Raw genomic sequence first — 6,616 nt, forward strand, 5'->3', positions numbered from 1 at the left:
TTTATGGGTGTTGACTTTAAGCAGAAGTTGACTTTAAGCAGAAGTTGACTTTATGGGTGTTGACTTTATGCGGATTACAGTAAATTTGATTTATTGAAAGAAATTAACATCGTTGTGTTTTTTTAAAGGCGGGAAAAGCTACAAATTCATTATTTCTGATCATTGTAATTTTCACACGTCCCATTCTGACACCTGGTACACCCAGACCCAACACCGTTTTGTGACAAGAGGTCACATTTGGATTGATGATGATGGCAAAATTAGATGATGGACATCAATTACACTTCAAGGTAAAGCACAAAAAGTCACAAACAATTTATTTTTGTAATACAAATTGCTTTTAAAACATATATTCTTATTTCATTCATTCATAAAAGCAATTCATGGCCATTCGGACTTGAACTCAGGACTCTCGCACTTAACAGTTGTCAGACTGAACCACCTGGATATATATATATATATATATATATATATATATATATATATATATATATATATATATATATAAATATATATATATATATTATATATAAATATTTCAAGTTTCTATAATATATATATATATATATATATATATAATATATATATATATATATATATATATATATATATATATCCATATATATATATAATATATATATTATATATATATATATATATATATATATATATATATATATATATATAAAATATATAAATATTTCAACTTCTATGATATTGTTTCGAGTAGGACAAACACAACAATCTACCTGATGAGAGCGAATGTGTGAAACAATATATTGTAGAATTTGATCATAATTAAACTTGAAATATTTTATAAATAGCTCCTTCTATCAAAAAGTTGAGCACGATTATTTCATGGTTTTTGTTTTTATATTTTATATATATATCGACTCAACACAGTATAAAGTTCGAAATGTATAGGGAATGAGATTAGCGGAAGAGTAGCGTCCCTTGATTGGACGTCACCCATGCGTCTCTCGTTCTCGCGCACAACCAACATGACGCTCTCTCTCTAATAACTTTTCCACCGGTGACGTCACAGACTATGGGTGACGTCCAATCAAGGGACGCTACTCTTCCGCTAATCTCATTCCCTATACCAGATTTTTTTTTTTTTTAAAGAAAATAAAGGAATATCTATATCCATATAAAAGGTTCAATATATGAAATGTTTGTCCTGTCCACTTCATTTCATCTCAATAAATCAATTTACAAAACACCCTTTTATATGTCATTAGTACACATAACACGACAAGGCAGTGAATTATCTGAAAACTCAACACTCTTCAGTATCATTGCAGTCTGATTTTTCATGATTTAAATATAATTAACCTCTCACAATTCACAGCGTTCAGTTCCGTCCTAAGCTGATGTGAGATCTTCTCGTCTTTCATCAAGACAGCGGTCACAGTAATGTAATTCTGGCTTCCACCACTGAGAATTCAATAAAAACCCAAGTCACACTGATGTTACTGCTGTCTTGGGGACAGCGTGGCTCAGCGATACGGTCCTTACTTCGTATCGAAAGGTACGGAGTTCGATCACCAGCCGCTATGTTGTGTAGCCTTGATCAAGTCACCTCGCCTTAGCTCAAATTTGCGGCGCTGAACTGCAGCTGACGCCTGGGTTATTCCAGTCTCCCCTTGGAATAGACGCTAAAGACAAATTTCCCCTATGGGATGAATAAAGGGAATTTATTTATTTATTTATTTATTTTTTGATGAAAACAGTTTGATCCAACTTTATTTTAGAGCAGGCTTGTCTACTTGAAACTTTGAAATTTAGTACGCAATACAAAATCATAGCCTTCCACGAGATGCAGTTGTTTCGGCATTCCAAGAAAGAAAATATATAATCCATCAAATAGACATCTGATGTCTACAAGAATCACCCGATTTGTCCAAAGTGAGTGAATTGTGGGTTAATAAGCTTGTCCAAGGAACTCCGATGAGTCGTTGTAAAATTGACAAAAGATAAATCGTAGGGAACTCAACTTTTCATGGTTTGTATTGGTTAAAATAAAAAAAAAGAGAGAGCTAAAATTTACAAACTTACACACACACACACTTATATATATATATACACACACACACACACACACACACACACACACACAAAAGAGTTGTTTGCATTTTCTCATCATTTCAAGTATCAAATTCAACGGACATTTTTAAAAATGGGTCAATTATTTGGCTTATGATCCTGGCTATGCCCAAAAGTTTGCACAAGCAAAAGGGTAGCTAGGTACGGTGAATGATGGCAGAAATATTCTAGACGCTTGTCAAGTTCAAATTAGTATCAGGATTCAAGAATAGGGAATGAAATTAGCGGAAGAGTAGCGTTCCTTGATTGGACGTCACCCATAGTCTGTGACGACACCGGCGGAAAAGTTATTAGAGAGAGAACGTCATGTTGGTTGTGCGCATGCGTCTCTCGTCCTCGCTTCCGGTGAAAGCGGCTTGAGACACTTCAAACCAAATTGACGTTCTCTCTGTAAGGTGACGTCCAATCAAGGGACGCTACTCTTCCGCTAATCTCATTCCCTATTGAATAATGCTGTTAAGAAAACGTCTTTGAGCTGTTATAAACTTAATTTATTGATGGAAAATGTTTTAACCAGTTCACTGCCGTACTCTGGAAAATATTTATATAAAAATTGGTCAAAAAACTCTTCTTTCAAATATCTATCGATTTATATGACCTCTCGGCAAAACTCTCTAACCTGAGACTTCACAAAGACAGCAAGTGGCCTCCTGCCCCCAATGGGAGGTCATCAAAGACCCCACCCACTGAGGCTTGATGAAGCTTTTCATTGAGAGATTATGAGAAGTAATAGCAATCCAACTTGGCCATCTTTGCTGTTGCTAATTTTTAAAATGAAAACACAAAAACTTAATTAACTCACTCAATCCTAGAGATTTTTGCTGCTTTTACAAAATTGGAAAAAAAATGTATTGAAATTGAACATGTGCATAGATAGTTTTATTCAACTATCATTAACGTACAAAAAAAAAACAAACCTAAAAACATTAGTTTTGATACTACGCCTATGATTTGTCTCATAAAAATGTAATAAATAGGCATGGGGTAAAAGTAACCCCGGGTAAACTACGGAAATAGCCGGTGTTAGGGTTGAGTGAGTTAATATCATGTTAAACTAAAATGGATTCCTGCTTGTAAAGGGGTAATAGTAATAATATGACGCATTCATTTTCTATGGGAAATACAAATGGATCGACCATACGTGAAACAACCTTTCTCCTTTTTCACAAAAACCAACTTATTAAGACATCAAAGTGTTCTTTTTTTCATGGTATGAAAAGACGGAAGTCAAAACTACTTTAAGGACAACAACATCAATGTAAGTTTGTGTCCTCATGGACAAAAGTGAAATCACAAAAAAGGCACGTTTCTTCTTAAAAGACAAAATTTAAAAATTAAAAGTGATCAAACAAAGCTGAAAAAAATAATAATGAATTGTATTTACAATATTAAAAATTAAACCTTTACAGTATTTTGTAAGGCAGTGTGTAAAAATATAGAGCACAATGAATGGACGAAATGATTTATTAAAAAGTAGGATCGTGGAAACCACTCGCATTAGAATAAAAAATTTTAAACATTGAATTGTAAAAAACCAATTGAATCTAAGAATGGGCTAAGTAGCTCCGACACTGTGGTTTATATTTATAAAAATATAATTTGAGTGAATTAATGGAAAATGTATTGTGAAATGGAGAGAAAACAAGAGGCTCAAAAATAGACGAGTTGCAGAGTGCTTGCATGGCATAAAACAATGAAGAAAAAAAAGAGAGTTGAATTACAGTGCAGTCCACTTAACACCAACTCGTCTCCACTAAAGACTTTATCTACAAACGCTCAAAAAGCAAAACGTTCCTCCAGTGATTGGAAATAACAACCAGCATTTGACCAGGTTTTTCCCCTCATTTATTTTTATCATTAACCAACATCTGTCATGAATAAATCTACAATCCCCACCACCCCCCGCCCCCCACTCCACCAACCAACCCATTCACAGAAGCTGCTCACACAAGAAAAAAAAAAAAAAACCCCAGTAGATATAATCAATCCTTCCTCATTTCTGTCTTTCATTCCGAAAACTGTTTGATTTTCCTTTCGCATCGTACAAGTATATCAAACAACATAATTTAATAGTTTGTCTCCAGAATAATTTCAATCCTTTTAACAGATCATTATTTTTTTGTGCAGTTGAACAAGTGCATAACGCACATTCATAATGTCAAACAAACAAACAAACTTGAGCTTTCATGTAGCGCAATATTCACTAAACGTGCTCAAAGCGCTTTACAAAGGGTCTCTGACCTTCAGCAACACGTACCATGTAGAACGAGACATGACGCTTGTTAGTCGATAATACAATTTTTTTTCCGACAGAGACAACGCTGTTAACGGCCAGGTACTCATTTTATCCTGTTCATCTCCTGTTCATCTCCTGTTCATCTTGACAAACTGGCTTGGATTGGATTCGGTTGGGTTGGGTTGGCCGTCATGCAGTGTTGAATTCACACGATCAAAAATTTATCACAAAAAATTAGATAAAAACAAGGTCTGGAACACGAGTTGTTCCAAGGAATTTGAGCTTTCGCGAACTGCACTGTAATTCTCATTACACAGAATAGAACAAGGGTCAAGTGTGTAATAAATAAATTACTAAATCAACCAAAGTTGCCGGTGGGCTGTAAAAATGTGTTCAACAAAAATTATTATAAAAGGGCTTTTTAAAAAGCAGAACAAAATATTTAACACAGAGGGCTTCGGGCTCGAAGCTCTTTAAGACCAAAATGGTCCGTGTTAATAATGTTCTTTCTTTGGTCAATAATTTTTATAGTCCACAACTCCTGGCAGCTTAGTCTTTACTTTGACTTGTGTCGTATAAAAAATATAAATAAGGCACTTTTCAAAACAAAACAAAACAAAAAAAAAAAAAAAAAAACTGAATGCTTTATTCGCTTATGTTTTTTTTTTTTCAAAAATGTGTTTAGCTACTTTTAGCAAAATGGAAAAATTAGACATTAAAAAATAACAAAACAAAGAAATATCATGAATAAAACATTTGATTTTCCCTTAACTGATCCGTTCTCTCCTTTATAGAAAATCGAAACATTGGGAGAGAAAGGATAAGGGATAAATGTGAACAGTTGTCTCAAAACGGTATAATGTCAGGGTCAGCCTGATGCTATAAATAGAATTTTCAGCTCAACTTTCAGCGACATTTATTGGTTTATTTAAGTAGGATGAGATTGTTGGTTTGTTTTTAAGGATTTTACGGCGCTGCAACACATTGAACTCATTTCATTGTCAGTAAAACAGAAGAAAACGAGATAAGATATTCTCTCGACTTTGAAATCCATTAATTCCATCTAGTTAATTCAGACATAATACCACTTTGAGACGACTGGTCACATATCTAACAAGCAATGGAAACAACTATCATACATCTACAAATAACAATTAAGAAAAAAGCACTGGAGCTTTTTTTAAAAAGAAATGCAAAATGTTAACATCAACAATGACATGTGTTCTCTAAATCATGAGACGAATATTATTGCTGCGTGTTGATGAATCATCAAACTTAAAACTTCAAGCGGAGAGAAACTTGAGCTGTTTTTTTGTTGTTGTTGTGTGTCGTTTCTTGGAAATCCAATCTCTCAACCTTGAGGCCAGTGGGATGTTGTTGTTGTTCTCGTGGGAACAAATGGACATTAGTTACAAAGCTGAGGAAAAAATAAGCAAAAACAAGGTAAATGATGTGAACCTTTCAATACGTAGCACAAAGCATAGCTAGCTGTTTGTTTGCTCTTAGGAATATAAATGATTAGTCTGAAACTGTTCCAAGTCATATGTTGTTTGTTTGTTGTTTTAAGGGTTTTACGGCGCTTGCAACACATTAAGGTCATATCAGCGCCAGTAAAAAGGAAGGAAATGGCAGGGGCGTGGCTATATTGGTTGATTTGGTGCCTGGCACCAATTCCATCTTTTAAAAAAATGGATTACAGCATTTGAAAAAGTATTAAAACTAAGAAATGGTATAAACCGCCTCTTACTTATTTGAGTAAGTCTTTTCTGTATATGTTTTTCTTTCTTTTGTATTTACAAATATAGCATGTTTTAGTCATTTTCTTCTGTTTCTGGCACCACCTTATACTGTAAGCACGCCACGCCACTGGGAAATGGGATAGTAAAAAGTTCTAGAATTACAATTAAAGCACCCAAGAGAAAGTAAGACAAAGGGGAACTGGGAACAAATATGGATCAGATGTAGATTCCAAGAGCATACCACCGATGTACTTAGTTTAAAACCACCTACAAGTCTCATCCAGACACAAGCACAAAATCCAACAAAGAGGAATGCACTCAAATGCTTACATTATAAATTCAAAATAACAAATATAATAATAAATAACAGAGAGATGATTTACAAGGAAAAAAATATCATCTCCCAAAACAATAACTATGCATTCGACTGTTTCCCTCCCAGCCAGGACTCCAGCCATGGCCAGGACAAAACCAAGTTATCTCATTCCAAGACAAAGACAGACAGCATGTTGGAAAACAGATATAAGGGGATAGA

The 6,616-nt window shown here is 34.2% G+C and overlaps 1 protein-coding gene across 1 annotated transcript in view; it reads right to left on the reverse strand.

The window, feature by feature from the left end:
- Nucleotides 1-717: 717 nt before the first annotated feature.
- LOC144966225 (RNA-binding motif, single-stranded-interacting protein 2-like) overlaps nucleotides 718-6,616 on the reverse strand; it is a gene marked incomplete in the record, with an annotated part of 271,179 nt that continues 265,280 nt past the window's right edge. Inside the window, 1 exon segment of the mRNA XM_078902404.1 lies at nucleotides 718-5,759.

Source organism: Berghia stephanieae, chromosome 2, assembly GCF_034508935.2.
Source record: "Berghia stephanieae isolate SIO BIC M18660-M18661 chromosome 2, UCSD_Bste_1.3, whole genome shotgun sequence".
Classification (NCBI taxonomy): Eukaryota; Metazoa; Mollusca; class Gastropoda; order Nudibranchia; family Aeolidiidae; genus Berghia; species Berghia stephanieae.